Below are 17,634 nucleotides of genomic sequence, written 5' to 3'. Positions count from 1 at the left end.
TCCCTGAGTGTTGGTTAAGGCTTGAGGCCTTATTGGAGTGTTGTGGGTACTTGGTGGAAAAAGGAGAAGATTTATTTATTTATTAAAGATAAAATTATTCTTTCTCCATCCCGTTTAGAACAACAAATGATCAATTTGATTTGGACTCAAAGTTCAAAAGGTGTTTTAGCAATTCCTTTTTCTCTAATTATTTTATAAACAAGTCAAATAAAAGTCCAATATTAGACTCCATTATTAAACAAGTTAAAACTCAAATATAATAATGTATTCATAAATAAGTTTTTGAATATGAAATTGATTTATGTGTTTATGTATATCGTGTATGTGTATATAGACACACACACACACACACACACACATATATATATATATATATAGAGAGAGAGAGAGAGAGAGAGAGAGAGAGAGAGAGAGAGAGAGAGAGAGAGAGAGAGAGAGAGAGAGAGAGAGAGAGAGAGAGAGAGAGAGAGAGAGAGAGAGAGAGAGAGATTCAATTGTCTAGAATTGAAATTAAGTTTATAAGATGTCAAATTATCATTTTTAATTTACTATTATATAAATAGTTCATTCATAATAAAAAATTGTATCCAATTTTTAACAATACTAAGTTATTGAATCTAATTTTTATAAGTTCATAATCAAATTAATCTTTTTAATTAATTCAAATAATATAATCTAAATTCTAGTTTAGTTCTGATCATAAGCACAAATTTGTGAAGGGAAGAAATTTTCAGTTGTGGTTAAAATTGATTACTAAGAAGTTTGAGTGGGTTAAAAAAAAGCTTTCTACTTCGGTGATAAATTCATACTTAACTCATATTTGAAATTTAATTTAATTAATTAATTCTAAAATTTTAATATTAGATCTCATCACTCAATTACAACCCCCCCCCCCCCCCCAACCCTCGACAAAAAAAAAAAAAAAAAAAAAAAAAAAAAAAAAAAAACTATGCACGTCATTTGCACAGAAAAGATGTGTTACAAGTTACAACTTTCAAGTCATTTTCAAAGAATTAATGGGGAAATACCTTATGAAGATTTCCTATGCCTGTGATGTCAAAATAATCCAGAAACTCGCGAGCACATGCCTCTTTTCATATGCCCTCATGCAATTCAATCTAATCAACTTCAGGTTAGCCTATTAATTTCAGCTCATTCAAACTCAATTCTTTGTCAATGAGCTAGTTGTTGAACATGCTTTTTATATCTCGACCAGCATTTGGGGCTTGATCAAAATGAAGCAAAACAGTTTACTCTCTTCTCTGCCATCTGTTGTGACAATTTATGGTGGTCCAGGAACCAATTGATGTTTTGAAGGTATCAATTGATTCTGTCTGATTGGCAAGAAGAATTAATCATATGTATTTTTCTCTCATATAGCAACTTGGACAGCCAAACCCTTCAGTTGAGAAGACGTGAACTTGGATGCTTCAATCAAACGAATGGACTGGTTACCATTTACGTACAGAAGAAAAAGTGAAGTTCCTGGCAGTGGAAGAAGTAACTAAGGCGTGCCTGAACTGAAGTACATTTTATTTGAAGGAGATTCTCAGCTTGCTATTTCAGCATTCTCACAGCAAGAATCACGATGGATTAGGACATTAGAAATATCATTTCAGATGTTTAAAGCTAGAATAAGGGGGTGTTTGGGTGTGTTGTTTAAACAACAGTTTTCGTTATTTAAACATCACAATACTTTTTTCATCCATATCGTCTTTTTACAACACTTAAACAAAGTTACTATAACAACATTAGTTGAGTGTTTTTTTTTTTTTTTTGGGGTTCCTGACCTCTGTATCTGTGAATATTTTGGCCCATAAGCTTGCTACTTGGGCAGCCCTTTGTGAAGCTCTGGCGTCTATTCCGATTACCCTAATCTTATTGCTCTTTGGGCTGGGCCCTTTATTTGTTAAATGAATTTCATTACTCAGGAACCATAAAAAAATCGTTCTTTAGATAAAAATATGCTCCAAGTCGTTTAGGCACATGGTACACCGTTTGGTAACATGAACTCTTTAATTTTCACTTTTTTCTAAGTTCAACGTTTTCATCAAGTGTACCTCTTTGTTGAAGAATTTTTTTTATTTGACTAAATTTAGGGATTAATAAGGATTCTAGTGTTCTAGACACTAGATCTGCATGTGTCAACTACTCTCTATTTGTGCTAGGTTTTCAAAATTTTAAATTACTACTCTAATTAAAAATTGATTACCGAAAATATTTTAGAAAATTCAAAAGAATTAGTGAATTACTAGTCTAATTAAAATTCAATTACCAAAAATAGTAAGTAATTCATAAAAAGTCCCACTAATCATTTTGAATTATTTTAATTATTCACTTTTTTTTTTCTTTGTGCTGATAATTAAATTTGGGCACTCTACTCCTTGTTTGATCAACTTTGCGGACATCTTTACAAAGTCATATAGTTCAAGTTGTTTTCACGATTTTGTATCTAAATTCAAGCTGATTTTTCATAATTCATTTAAATTTGTAGGGACTGCTAGAATATAAGGCCAAGCTTTTTTTTTTTTTTTTGATAAGATAAGGCCAAGCTTTAACTTATAGGTAGTCCATTTTTAATGTAGTGGTAAGTCTAGTCTGGTTAAATAATCTCGTCCTATACTGTTTATACTCTCATATTGTTAAAACAGCTCAATATGCCTACATATATAGCACTTTGTTGTATAATTTAATAGGCGTTTTTTTTTTTTTTTTTTTTGGTAGTAAGGAAAAATAAATATACTGTACACAAACATTAAATAATGGATTACATTTAACAAAACCATAAAATTACAAAGACTTCCCCATTGGTGTTCGATGATGTAGTCGGGGAAGGTTAGCAATAGTTAAAGTGAAAGTGCAATTTATTCGATCCCACTTATCAATTATACACAAACCAATTTTGGCATAAGTATGCACTACAAAAAAATCGTCCTATCCCAGCGTTTTCTTCCCGGCGTTTTTACAAACCATCGTAATAGATAAACCTGTACCAGCGTTTTTTGAAAACGCTAGTATAGGAAATCCTATTATGGCGGCTCAAAACCGACGCTTTACAAATTGCTGAAATAGGAGGTCTATAGCGGCATTTTTCAAAAATGCTGGTATAGGAAGCCCAAAAGCCCTAGAATAGGATTACTAATCAAAATAACTTTAAAACCTAAAAATGACCAAAATACCCCCCGGAACCTAAAAATTGACCAAAATAACCCTGAAGCCTAAAAATTGATGAAAATAATCTCAAAACCTAAAAATGACCAAAATACTCCCAAAAACCTAAAAATGACCAAAATACCCCCAAACCCAAAAAATGACCAAAATACCCTCGAAACTTAAAAATTACCAAAATACCCCCAAAACCCAAAAAATGACCAAAATACCCTTGAAATCCAATAAATGACCAAAATACCCCCAAAACCTAAAAATTACCAAAATACCCTTGAAACCCAATAAATGACCAAAATACCCCAAAAATCCAAAAAATGACCAAAATATCCCCGAAACCTAAAAGATGCCCAAAATACCTCCGAAACCTAAAAATTACCAAAATACCCATAAAATCCAAAAAATGACTAAAATACCCCCCAAAACCTAAAAAAAATGACCAAAACGACCAAAATACCTCTAAACCTATAAAATGACCAAAATACCCCTCAAAATATCTAAAATGACCAACATACGACTAATCCTATAAGATGAACAAAATACATCGGAAGCCTCTAAAATTACCAAATATAGGGGTTTAGGGGGTATTTTTATCATTTGTTATGTTTTAGGGAGTATTTTGGTCATTTTTTAGTTCTATGTTCATTTGTGTAATTTTAGTGTCTAGTTAAAATTAAGGGAAATTTTAGTATTATTACAAGTTAGAGCATTGTATCATCGTATGCTATATAATAAAATTAGGACTTAAGAGTTGTGGTTGTACTAAGTGAATATGTAAAGTGGTTGCACCAAATTGCATTAATTTTTTTAGATATGAACTGTAAGTTAATTGTTTTTATCAATTTTTCCTTTACTACTTTATCAATTTTTGTTGGATAGACATAAAATCATAATTGTTGATATTAAATTTCACTTTTGTGTGTTGAAACACCTTTTGGATTCGGCCAATTGATGATTGACTTATATTTCTAACCCCCCACTGAAATTGTGGTGTAAAATAATGAGGATTTTTTGGTCAATGTCACTAACACCCCCAATATATATATATATATATATATATACAAATCTTATAATAAGTCCCTTTAATTAATGCCTAATGGTTTTTGAACCCCTGACCTTTCCCTCCACCAATCCTTTTGTAAATTCCTATCACCTAATTATTTAAAAACAAAGTTTTGAATGGGTTTATATCTATAATTATTTATAGCTATGAATTTATTTTCTCGTGCTCAACCTTTACCATTTGGATGTAAAGAATTATTGTAGTTCTTTGTTTTTATGGATCATATTGTTTGAGTTTTGTGTTTTGGTTTATTATCATTTACTGCTATTGTAATTTTCTGTTACGCGTTGTGATTACTTAAGTAAAGCTATTACTAATCAAAATGTCATTACTTTATAAATAAGCTTGGTCATGAAGACTAGGAATCATCTTACATAGGAATACAAAAAATTTAAGGAGGGACATAGATTATTATATATACTATATAGACACACATATAACCATAAACAAAAAGATTTTCTTTTTACTTTAATTCCAACAAACAAACGAACTTAAAATTGTATGGGAGTATTATGCAATTAAAGAAAGCCATAACTATAGCTAAGGATTATAGTAGTACCCAACAAAATTTTCCTTCTATGTAGGGAGTCCCGACATCATGGCATCAAATACGACTACCATTTCAAGGCTAATTTTCAATCGTATATCAAAACTAAAACAAGCCTATACCATGGTTCACTTGTTACATGGTTTTGGATAGGAATTGACCTAACTTACATCATTTAAGTTATCATAGTAGTGAGTAATGGTCAGTTCACTTTTGCAGGAGTGGCAGCTTGTTTAAAGTTTACCTTCTTCTTTCCATGGCAAACACTAGGATTGCTAAAGGGTGAGTAAGATCTGCTTCTTAATTCCCTTAAATTGTAAAATAATGTGTCTACATTACTGTTGTGGTGGGTTGTTGTTTTGGAGCAAGCGGGTGGCTTGCATGGAGAGAAAAGGTGGTGTATTTTATATTGGGAGTGTTGTTTGTTTTGTGAATGTTGACATATTGTTGTTCAATTTGTTGTCAATTTCTCATATTTTGTCTAAGTAAATACATATAGTATGTTGTGGTGGGTTGTTGTTTGGGAGCAAGCGGGTGGCTTGCATGGAGAAAAAAAGGTGGAGTATTTTCTATTAGGAGTGTTGTTTGTTTTGTGACTTACATTTTTGAAACTCAATGTGCAATGGTGAAATCATAGTGTAGGTGCGCCTCATAACATTCTAGACACTTGGGATGTATTATTTTGTGTATAACATTCTAGACATTTGGGATGTAATTATTGATATGGTGTAATTAAATATATTTAGTTTCTTGGTTTAATGTGGTATTGTAGTTGCTATTGGAAAATATGAATTGTGATTCATTACAGTTGCTATAAAATAGGTATTGGAAAATATGTATTGTAGGTACATTACAGGTGCTTAAAAAAATTTTAAAAAAAAAAGTTTAAAAAAATGACCTATCCGGACGCTTTGAAAACCGCTGGAAAGTTTGGCATAGGCTACGGACATATGCCCTATACCAGCGCTTTTGAAAGCGCTGCTATAGGTCTTTTAAATTATATTCATTCAAGACCTATATCAGCACTTTTGAGAATGCTGGAATAGGTGCTGCCTATGCCAGCACTTTCAAAAGCGCTAGTATAGGTCTTTTAAGATATATTCATTCAAGACTTATACTAGCGCTTTTGAAAGCACTGGCATAGGCAGTACCTATTCCAACGCTTTCAAAAGTGCTAGTATAGGGCATATGCCTTTCCCGGCGCTTTTGAAAAGCGCTGGTATAGGTTCGGCAACCCTATACCAACATTCAAAGTGCGGCGGTTTGAAGCGCCATTAAAAAAAACACCGAGATAGGAATTTTGACCCTATCCCAACGCTTTCAAAAGCGCTGGCATAGGTCTTTTAAGATATATTCATTCAAGACCTATACTAACGCTTTTGAAAGCGCTGGCATAGGTAGTACCTATTCCAACACTTTCAAAAGTGCTGGTATAAGGCGTATGCCTTTCCCGGCACTTTTGAAAAGTGCTAGTACAGGTCCGGCAACCCTATACCAACATTCAAAGTGTAGCGGTTTGAAGCGCCATTAAAAAAAAAACACCGGTATAGGAATTTTGACCCTATCCCAGCGCTTTCTAGGGCTATCCCAACGGTTTTGAAAACGCTGGGATAGCCTCTTTTTTTTTGTAGTGAAGACATATTTTTGCCTCATGAAATGTTATAAAAAAAATGCCAAAATTCATTAATCCACCTTCCCTTTCTAATGTCATATAAGAATATAACTAAGGGTGTCAATTCGGATTAGCGTGTCGGGTTCGTGTCGTGTTGAGGTAGGGATATTCAACTAAATGGATCAACCCTAACCCGACTCATTTAATAATCGTGTCATGATCCTTCAACCCTAACCCTATTTGTTAATAAAGCGGGTTGACCTGACCCAACCCATTTGACATGCTTAATAAATGATTCATGTTGGGTTGACACGAATGTAACACAACCCATTTCAAGTTACATAATATTTAATATAAAATCCATCTAGAAATAATTTTTTTTTACATCCCAAAAGTAATGCATACACTTCAAGTCTTCAACCCACATTCAAAATAATATAGTTCAACAAAAATATAATATTCATCTAGAAAGAATTTCTTTACACTCTAAAAGAAATGCATACACTTCAACCCAAATTCAAAACAACATAGTTTAACAAAAATAACATAGTTCAACAAAAATATAATATCCTTGGAACTTGCCAAATGCTAAGTATCAATATTGAAAGAATTGGAGCAAACAGTAGACTAATCCTAACTATGACTACGATTATCATCCATAGAGAGAGAGAGAGAGAGAGAGAGAGAGCAATAACCAGTTTGAGACTTTGAGTTTGAGAATTGGGCATGAGATTATAAGATAGTAGAGTAAGTATTACGGCTGAAATAAAAAAAATTAAAAAAAAAAAATTAGATATTTATAAGAAGGTTTAGAGATTTAGGGTCTGTAGGGTTTAGAGATATAGGATTTGTAAAGTTTCAATTTCCAATTATATCCCTTGTAAATTTTTGTAATTACTCACTTTTCTTTTTAAATTTAAAATATATGTTGGATATAAAAAGTATTTGACAAATCTAAAATAAAATGAATATTTATTTGCTATACGAGTTAAACAGGTTGTATTAAATGGGTCATTTCTGGTTGACACAAATAAATTGGTATGTCAAATGTGTCTATTGCGGGTTATGCAGGTTGACCTACTTATGACATGTTTCTTATCGTGTTGCTTTCAGGTCGACCCGTTTATGACTCAAACCCATTAAGGCACAACCCTAACCCACAAAAACCCATGTCGGGTTTGTGTTGTGTTCACGAGTTAGGTCGAACATTGACACCCCAAAATATAACCACTACAACTATATTAATAACTTCAAATAAGTGTTATTCCCATTAACATTGGTTCCTAAAACTTCCTTCTAGAAGTCATATGTAAAATATAATCGAGGGTCTAGATCGATTCCTTCAGAAGAAGAACAACAACAAAACAAAAAAAAAAGTCTAGATTCTAGATTGATGAATGTGACTAGTCCACAAATACAAGTCATCAAGGTTTCACATGAAATAGATGATACGATAATTGCATTTAAAATTGTCTTCTTAATTCCTTTTCCCTCTTGTGGTCCATGTTGGACCCTTTCAAATCTATACTTATTTTTTAATTGGGTCCAAAACAAAATTTAAAAATTTTTAATTAAAAAAATACCCTTAATTGATTCATTTGTTAATCTAAATTAAATAAAATCAAACTATGTATCTAATTCCATATCAATTAAAAAAAATTAAATAATATATATAGAGGTCCAATTAACGAGTGTCTTTAAAGTATTTGTTAACACCATTTTAAAAATATTTTAATGTCACTTTCATATGAAATATAAAAAACTATCAAAAAAGTAAGTTTTTTTTTTCTATTTTTTAAAAAAGTTTTTGAAAATATTTGATATATCAATTAAAATTTAAACCTTAAAAAGCCATCATCAAATTCAGAAAACAGGTTACACAGTTTAAAATACTTGTTTTTTTTGGTTTTTGTACTTTAAAATACTATACATTATATTTTGAGGTAAAAGTAAGCTCATTAAGCTTAAAAGTCTATTAGTATTTTGAGGTTTTGTTTTTTTAATGACAATACTTATAGTAGTCCTTTCACAAAATTCAAAAGCTTGCCTGGTAACGTGACCTACATAGTGCAAGATTACGAGAAGGCTCTAACAAGCAATTTGGAGGAAGCCCTAAAAAATGATGGGGTGGGTTATGGCTCATCTATTGGAAAAGGTTAAGAGTACTGGTTTTCTAAATCCCTTCAAATTCAAAGCCGAGAAGATGGAGAGGGTTAGGGAAATCCTGATGAGGTTTGGCTTTCTAAAGGACACGTACCCTTACCAACTTGAGCTTTCACGTCATGTCGTATTGGTTGCACTACTGAGTTGCGTGTTTTTTAGCTGCTTCGACATTGTGCAGACTCTTAAAGATGACAACAGCATTATGTGGTGGACTGTGCATGTCTGTTTGTTTGCATTCTTCTATTTCTTCTTGGATTCGATTCTTTTCTCAGCCATTGATAGGGAAACCAAGCTATTCCAATCTTTATAAGTGGTAAATATTACTCCTAATCTTATAATTTTGTTCATACTTTATTCTAAAAGACATATAGATTTATAACACATTGATACATACATATATACGTGTGCAAAAGGCAGTCAGCTTCGCATGTACATGCTCATCCTTATGCACGTGTGAAGGAAAAATGATCTTCTCCATTCAATAGATTAATTTCAGAATTCAAATTAAATATTATAAATCTAAAAGTATATCAACGGTGAAATTGTTAAAATTTTTGAAAAACATGACACTTTAAACACTGATAAATACCATAATCAAGGTAGAGTGAAGATAGAGATTGAACTCAAGATCTCCTACTCTGATACCATGTTAAATTACTGATTGTCTCAAAAGTTTAAACTATTAGAAAATAGTGAATTTAATCACTTAACCATAATTCTAACAGAAATGAATACTTTTCCATGTGTATTTTAAGAGAGAAATTTTGTCCCCCCTAACATCAAATCCTGACTGCCACTGTGAACAGGCATGTATCATGGCTTTTGGTAGTGGCTGTGTATCATCTTCCCAGTTCTCACTCACTGGCAATGTCTATGAGAATGAATCTATCTTTATTTTTGACAACTTTTGCCTCTTTTATATTCAGTCTTCTCGCCTTCCACTGTATTTTTAAGGGCATCCAGTACATTTTTCCATGTGATGAGACTCGAAAGCTGCCAAACATATGGACCATTCTCCAATTTTCTGCTGTTAAGTCCTGATGAAGACCCTTTTGGTACCTCTATTATATACTATCAAGTTATAAGTCTTTTCATTTGCCATGCAAATTAACTCTGAATAATTTTTCCATGCTTTGAAGGTAGTGAGTATAGCCTGCTGTACTTTTCTAAGTCACTGTAGAGACCACTTGAACAAAGTTATTTGATAGACAAAGTCTGCTCATTTTGCTTGCTCCATTTGAGTCTGTGAGTTACTATTATTATCATTCGGCTGATATCTTGTGGGGCAACGATGGGATAATATACGTTCCACTTTTTCCCATGTGGGGCAATCAAGGGATAATATTCGTTCTTTATGCCAAGGTACTGCTGCAACCTATTCTAAGTGAGCTAGTTTTAGTGTTTTAAGTGTTTTACACTACTGAGAAATATGAATTGATCTATGAACTATGGAGAATGGAAATACACCAAAACTAGTCGCTAACTCATGCTATGCACGGGAACCTACCTATTTATGTGATAAACTAAAATGGTTTTATAAAATTTTAAATTGATTAGGAAACTACATTATTGCATGAATTTCTCTTGTATAACTTCAATTTGTATTACAATTTGATAAAGAAGTCATTGTTTGAACCTATAAAGTAATAAGTTTTAAATTTTAATGGGTCTAAACTTTAAACAATGAAAAAAAATCACATGTTAGGTTGTGTTCCTAGCAACCTTGAAACAAAAAGTAAAGGGGAAAAAAACCATGAAATACCATCAAGCAATAGGTTTTAACGGGTTTAAACTACAAACAATGAACAAAAATAATCATAAATAATCATAGGTGCAGGGTTTGGTTACCAAGATTAGATGGTTGTAAAACACAACCTTTCAACGTTGATTTAGGGTTATTCAGAAGGCAACATAAATGATAGAAAATTGTTTTTACGTTGTTTGCTATGCCAACCATCTAAATATATTAATTCCAAAAAATATTAAATAAAATAATTCCTAGAATTATATGAGATAATTAAGAAGAACATCAAGCCCTTGCGTGGATGTTATTTGTGGACGGTTGTCCATCACTGCAATTCATAGACTTTGTTGTTAATAAGATAATCGAGTTCAAAACTAAAAGCAATTAGGTGGCCTTTGTACTTCAGGATTTTTTCTCGTTGAAGAATCAACTTGCTTCCTACTATGGCTTCAATTTGATATGTGTGTTTTCTTTGTGAAAATTTGAGTAAGTATGAAGGGTTTCAACCTTGGCAGAAGTTTATATTTGTGAAAATTTTTGTTATAGAATTTTAGTTGAAATAGAATTTTCAAGCTTTTGAAACATATATCTAATAGAGTTTTATTTAAAGAAGTTTATAATTGTGAAAATTTTTGTTATAGAATTTTAGTTGAAATAGAATTTTCAAGCTTTTGAAACATATATCTAATAGAGTTTTATTTAAACTAAACTATTGTAATACTTGATAAGATATAAAACCAAAAATAAAAAGAATCTAAAATAAAAAGAAAAAGAAAAAGAAAATAGTGATGACGTGAAAAATTGTGGGAGTTTTAAAAGCTTCGGTTTTATATATATATATAGATAAGAAATTTATACATGTGTATGAGAATTTAGTAGCTGCCACATAAATTTATTGCCTAGTCTGCAAGTCGTATTAGAAGTTGCTAGTTAAATCGAGTATTTATTTATTCAAGATTCAATACAAATTTAATTATAGATAAAATACAAAGCAAATATATTTCAAATACATGTACACATGCAGTGTTCAACATATGAAAATAGAGTGAAAACCCAAAAGGTAAAAACACTCCTAGGCCAAGCCCAAATCATCAAATCTTCTATGAAGGTTGTTACTATACAAATGATACTCACACGACTTCCTGCTGGATGCATAGTCAGAGTAAGTACTCGAGCTCCCCACTTCTGCTAACAACTACAGGCTCCTACTTCATTCCTTCACAACAACTTGATGCTGCAAGCCTACAAGTTTATCCGTTGACTACAAATTCGATCTCTCAGTTACTCCTAAGTTTCTTAAGGATTTGATCATGTCTCTATGATTTGAATCTCAGATTTTCCATAATAAGGTCTCGGTTGACCAAGTGTCTACTGAGAGTTACCGTCCTATCTTGCATGATCGAGCCTTGATCTTGCTTGACTATAGTTGACTATAGTCTTCACTCTTTCACAATGAACAAAAGTTTCAACCTTCAGTCAATTCAAATTATAATTACAAAATAAAAAATTACTAGTAAATTTGACATCGAATATTCAAAACTAAAAATCCTAACAGAGTAAAAACTAAATTTTTAAGAATTCTTAAAACAAATAGCATTTTCAATTTTTTTATGTCGTCTTGTATTATCCTATATGTATATTTTGGATTTTTCAGTTCTTTTATGTACTTACTCTATCATATGCATACTCTTTTTTTTTTCTCAGTCAGCTAGCACTAGCAGTGAGTCATCACCTGTGAGTTCTTCAGATGAAATCTATCTCATCTACTCATGTTGGATCACGTTTATGGGCCTATACAGTGCCAATAATGTAGCAGAGAGGTCATTTGAGTGAGTACCATATATACTTGATCTCCTAAGCAAAGGGTTTTTAATAATTTCTATAAACTTATAGTTGACATGAATTAGGATGTAGAGATGCCTTAGCCTAGAGATGAGCTGTATTGAGTTGTTCTTAATTAATTCTTATGTTCTTATGGTCAGACCAGGTGAAAAATACAAGAACAATAAGCAAACGAAGCCTAATTTTTTAGATATGGTTCCCTGGTATTTAGGGTATATTTCTATCATCTTTTATTTATTTATTTTTAAGTATTTTTCCTCTTCCAAACACCCCCTTCAATTGTTTTTGCTATGGTGGTGGCTATGTGTTGCAGGACATCAGCTGATCTATACAAGACTGTTTTTGACCTCATGGTATCAGTAACTGTGTTCCTAGGTCGCTTTGACATGCGTATATTGCAGGTATAGGTGTATAAGTAGCACACATCATTTAAAATCTCATCTTTTATATTCTTACATATGACAATAAGTTCCTTATTCTTTTAAATTTGTTAGGGAAAAAAACATAAAAACTGGATATAGATCATAATTAAGTAACTTCTTTTATCTCCCTCTTCCTCCATCTTAGGTAGCAATGAATCAAATTCAAGTTGTGCCAAAAAATAAGGAGGCTCAAGCTGGAATTCAACAAGGAGATTATTTATAGGAATAATTACAGTAAACCCACCTGTGCTATGACCCATTTTCACTTTGCCTACCTGTGGTTTAAAACTTTACACTTTGCTCACCTGAACTTCATTTTGTTACCCATCTGTTACCCACCTCATCCTCACACATTAGAAAAACACCATTTTATTAAAATCAGAACATAACATGGATCAAAAACACGAACCATCAGTTCTTTTCCTCACGAGCCCTAGAAAAATGAAAATCCCTTGTTTGAGTTGGGGTTTTGATTTTTCTGATCATGCTTTCATGTGAGGGTGAGGTTCTGACTTTAGGTTGTCTTGAGGCATTGAATATTCAAAGATAGATCATCACCAAGTACAACATTTCTACCTTATGTGGGTTGGGGTTTCAAGTTTTGACGGTAGCTTTGATTCACAAGAAGTTGATAAGCGATGTCTTCTTCGAGTAGAGCTTACTCAGGTTCAAGTGAGCATATGCGTATATATGAGACTTGTGTGTTAAGAACAAGTCTAATAGTGGATAATTTTGGGAGAAGGTTTCTGGGTTGTAGTCGATATAAGGTTGGTCTCAAGTGCCCTTTCTTTAAATAGATTGATAATCCCACTTGTGTGCGTGGGAATGAAGCTGCCCATTTCGTGCAACAAAAGCTGGATTTACTACAGAGTGAGCTGCAACTTGCACATGAAAGGGAAAGAGCAGCTACCCAAGCAGCAGCAGAAGCTACCCAAATGGCAGAAATTGTTCAAGACAGGGCAGCAATAGCCACTGAGAGGGAGAGAAAGTTTCGAGCTTCCTCTGTTCAAGCCAAAAAGATAGCAGTGAGAGCTTTAAAGCAAGAGAGAAAGTGTAGAATTGCACTAATGTTGTCAGTTTTTATTTTATTTTATTTTGGTTATGTTTTTTTCATGTTTTAGCTAAAGTGAGAATGTTGGAATGATGAAATTGAGTCTGCCTGGTGGGTTGTAACATAAGCTGGTCCTCAATTGTATTGTAATAGAACTATGTAAGATGTAGATGTTGTTGGCTTGAAGTCAGTTAATAATATAAGCCTTTTTAATATAAAGTGTTATTTATGTTAGATGGTGTTGGTATTTTTGTTTAAAGTGAATTGGATACTTGTGAGCTGTGAGTTGTTGGTGTTTTGTTGAATAATATGAGCTATGTTGGTTTGTGTATAAAGTGCATTGTGTGCAGATAATTGTGTTGAAAGTGAATTGTTTAAAGTGTAAAGTGCATGACAACTATCTGTCAACTTGCAAGAAAAGACAACAAATGCACACATAAACCTGTTATTCAACACATGCACCTCCTATTCAAAAGTGACTGCTATATTCAATACATACACACATAAACAAACTCATATATGTTCAACTGCAATAATCAAAATAATAATTCTGAACACCTACCATTAAGTTGGGAAGTTGTATACATATTTAAGGTGGCATTGAATAGTCTTTCATTAAGCACTAGTAAATATAGGGCATTTGGTACAACAACAACCAAAATAGTTGCACCTACCCTTGTTTACAAAACTTAAAAAAATACAAAAAGTGTTTGAACAACGTATATAAAAAGTGTTTTGCCATTGTCTGCCCTGCCATTGTTTATAAATTACATATAACCCTAACATTGCATAACCCTAATACATAGCAACAAAAGTGTCTTGACATAGTCTTCACTTATTGCCCCTGCCCCTACCTCTCCCACCACAACTGGCCTTTCCACCTCTTATTTTACATTTCTAAGTCCTAATTGCATTACCCCTTCCTTTCAAAGCAGCTCATCTGGTAGCAAGTGGTCTAGTGTCTCATGTTTCTGCAGGGGTGTGTGGTGCTGGCTGGCTTGAAGCGAACCAAGGAGCTCCTCTAATTGTGTACCTGAAGTTTGAAGAGTACCACTAACTTGGTTGTTATGATCATGGAGTCTGAGCTGGTGGCTGTGTAGCTGGTGGCTGTGGAGCTAGTGGCTATGACCCTGTTGCTTAGTTGGATGAGGATAAGGCCATAGTGTAAGGCTGATGTGTTGGTGGGGGTTGAGATGAGGATGGGGCTTGTCTGCATGTAGAAGGCCTTCCACTTCCCTACAACAAAAAATGAGCATGTTTATAATGTCAGTTATTGGCATTTTGCATTTAATAAAGAAAGCTTGTAAAAACTTACAGATTGTTCTTTCTGTAATCTCTTCCTCCTCTCCCATGGTGTCTCACCAGTAACATTGGCCTTGCATCCCCTTGCATTGTGCCCTTCCTTTTGACACCTTCCACACCTCACTGGCTTGTTTGCTCAAAACATCTTATAAGGGTTCCTTGGCTCATCAACATCTCTCTTCCTCTTCATGGATGGCCTGCCTGGTGGCTTATAGATAATAGATGCAACAAGCTTGGGTTGGCCACTTGACACCCAGTTAGACTGGCCAGGCATGGGAGATATGGGTGTCTTGTATGTCTCCACAAAAGCATCCTTGTAGTAGCATGGATGGGTGTAGTCTTTTGGCATCTCACGATTCACAAAAATTGTCGTGACTCCATGCTTGTAGGGGATTCCTCTCAAGTCTCATGCTCTATAACTACATGTCCTCCCTACCAAGTCCACCACATGCCTTTCCCTCTCATTGTCAACCTTATACACAAGCCTCCCAAATGGCATTGCACAGAAGCTCTTAGACTCTAATTTTAACTTTTCCAACTTGCCCTGTATGCTTGGACACAACCTACCACCATACTTTTCTATGCCAATCTTCTTCACATGCAGCCTACTCATAAGCCTAACCTTGATTCACTCCAGCATTGATAAGATTGGCTTATCTCTAGCCTTCACAATCATAGAGTTGAAACTCTCACTCAGATTGTTTACCAAACAATCTGTTAAAGTTCTTAGAGAAAAGTGGGATTTGGTCCACTGTACAGGCTCTATATCAGCGAGGTACTTTCAAGCTTCTTCATCCAAACTTTTAAGATGCTCCATCCCCCTCTCAAATTTCCTTACTGATGTTGTGTCAGCACACCTCCACAGTACTCTTCAACTCCATGCCCTTGTGGTTAACCTTGAAGCTGTTGTATATGTGCTTCACACAATACCTATGCTTCACAGTTGGGAATAGAGTCTCCATTGCAGATAGAAGGCCCTGCAATCATGTAAGCATGTAAGCATTCAAGTAAGCAAGTAATGAAGTCATGAACATGAGCTAGATGATAATACATTTTGCCTGTCACTGATGAATACTAGATTGAGCTCCTTTGACCTGTCAATGTCATCTATGCTCCAAGAACCAGATCCAGCTGTCCTTGTTCTCTTGCTCAACCACAGCCATTGCCACTGGGAATATATTGTTATTTCCATCCTTGGCAATGGCAGACAATAATTGCCCACCAAACCTACCCTTCAAGTGGCATCCATCCAGCCTAACAAAGGGTCTACAACCACCTAGAAAGCCAACTTTCTGAGCATTGTACTTAATGTACATCCTTTAAAACTTAGATTCTTCATTCTCATTTTCCATCTTTGTTTGCAGAATCACCTTGCTTCCTATATCTATCCTCCTTATCATTTTTGCATAATCTCTAAGTAGGCCATATTGAGCCTCTTCATTCCTAGTAATCAAACCCCTAGTTGCCTTCCTTGATCTATACACCTGACTAACACTTAAATCAACTGAAATCTGTTGCATCACATGGTGCTTAACACCTGAGATCTCCCAATTAGGATTCTTACCAAAATCCTCCAAATACCTATTCGCCACATAGGCTAATGTAACTTGTCCATTTTGAAATGTCAGAGGGCAGGTACACTCAGGATTAAGTGTCTTGATCTCAAATGTGCACTCTTCAGTCACCATTGAGGCATAACACCTTCATCCACAATTGTTCTTACAATGTACAGAATTCTTCTTCTTCTCATTCAACTTCCACTTGATATCAATGTAATGCTGAATCACATACTCCCTCAAAGCCTTCCTAGACACCTTAGAGTTTAGAAACTTCATCCCTACCACTAACCTAACATTTTCCATATCAATCCTCTCATTGAATTCTAAGTTGGTAGGCCTCTGCTCATCATCAGAACCATCCACACTTGCAATATCATCCTCTAAAGTTGGTTTAGCCCACTCTTCATCTAAATCTATGTGTGGAGGAGGAACATTGCTTGGGCCATGTGTATCTGGGTTTGGCTGAGGTGTATTAGTGTTTGGATGAGGTGTATCAATGGTTGGTTGAGATGTATCAGTGGTTGGAACAGTGTTAGAGTCAAATGGAACTGTGTGAGGTGGAGAAGACTCACCAAAAATGTCATCAACAAAGTCTTCTCCTTCCAGACCTTCTTTCAACCAATCAAACTCCTCCTCTACCCCCACACTAGCACTACCCCTTGTAGTAGCTCCTGCACCACCCCCTCTACCCTCTGCACCAGCCCCTGCACCATCAAGGACTTCAACTGCAAGTGGAGCATAACCACTCTCCACATACAATATGATGGTGTCTCATGGCCATCCCACATTAAGCTTGCACATGGGCACCACATCTTTATCATCTTGTATGAGCCTCAAGTCTTACTCCAAGTTTCCTTCAGGACCTAAATAATGAACCTTACATGGTTCATCAATCCCCAATTCCTCACATATACCTTTTATTTCAAAATAACTAAGCCTATCAGGATCCCTATACACTATTTCAACTTTCCCACCAAAGTATTCTAAACTAGGGTTCCACAGAAAAGTACCCCCATAATGTACCTCCAATTTCACTTCCTCAACAGCCATCTGCAATAACAAATTACCGTTTGACACATACACAATTAAAAATTAAAGAATTGTAAACAATATACATAAAAGAGTAAACACTTGCATGTTTCTGTTTTGCTTTTGGGATGCAAC

This window comes from Quercus robur, chromosome 2, assembly GCF_932294415.1.
Source record: "Quercus robur chromosome 2, dhQueRobu3.1, whole genome shotgun sequence".
NCBI classification, from domain to species: domain Eukaryota; kingdom Viridiplantae; phylum Streptophyta; class Magnoliopsida; order Fagales; family Fagaceae; genus Quercus; species Quercus robur.
The sequence above is the reverse complement of the archived record's forward strand: the minus strand, read 5'-3'. Positions refer to the sequence as shown.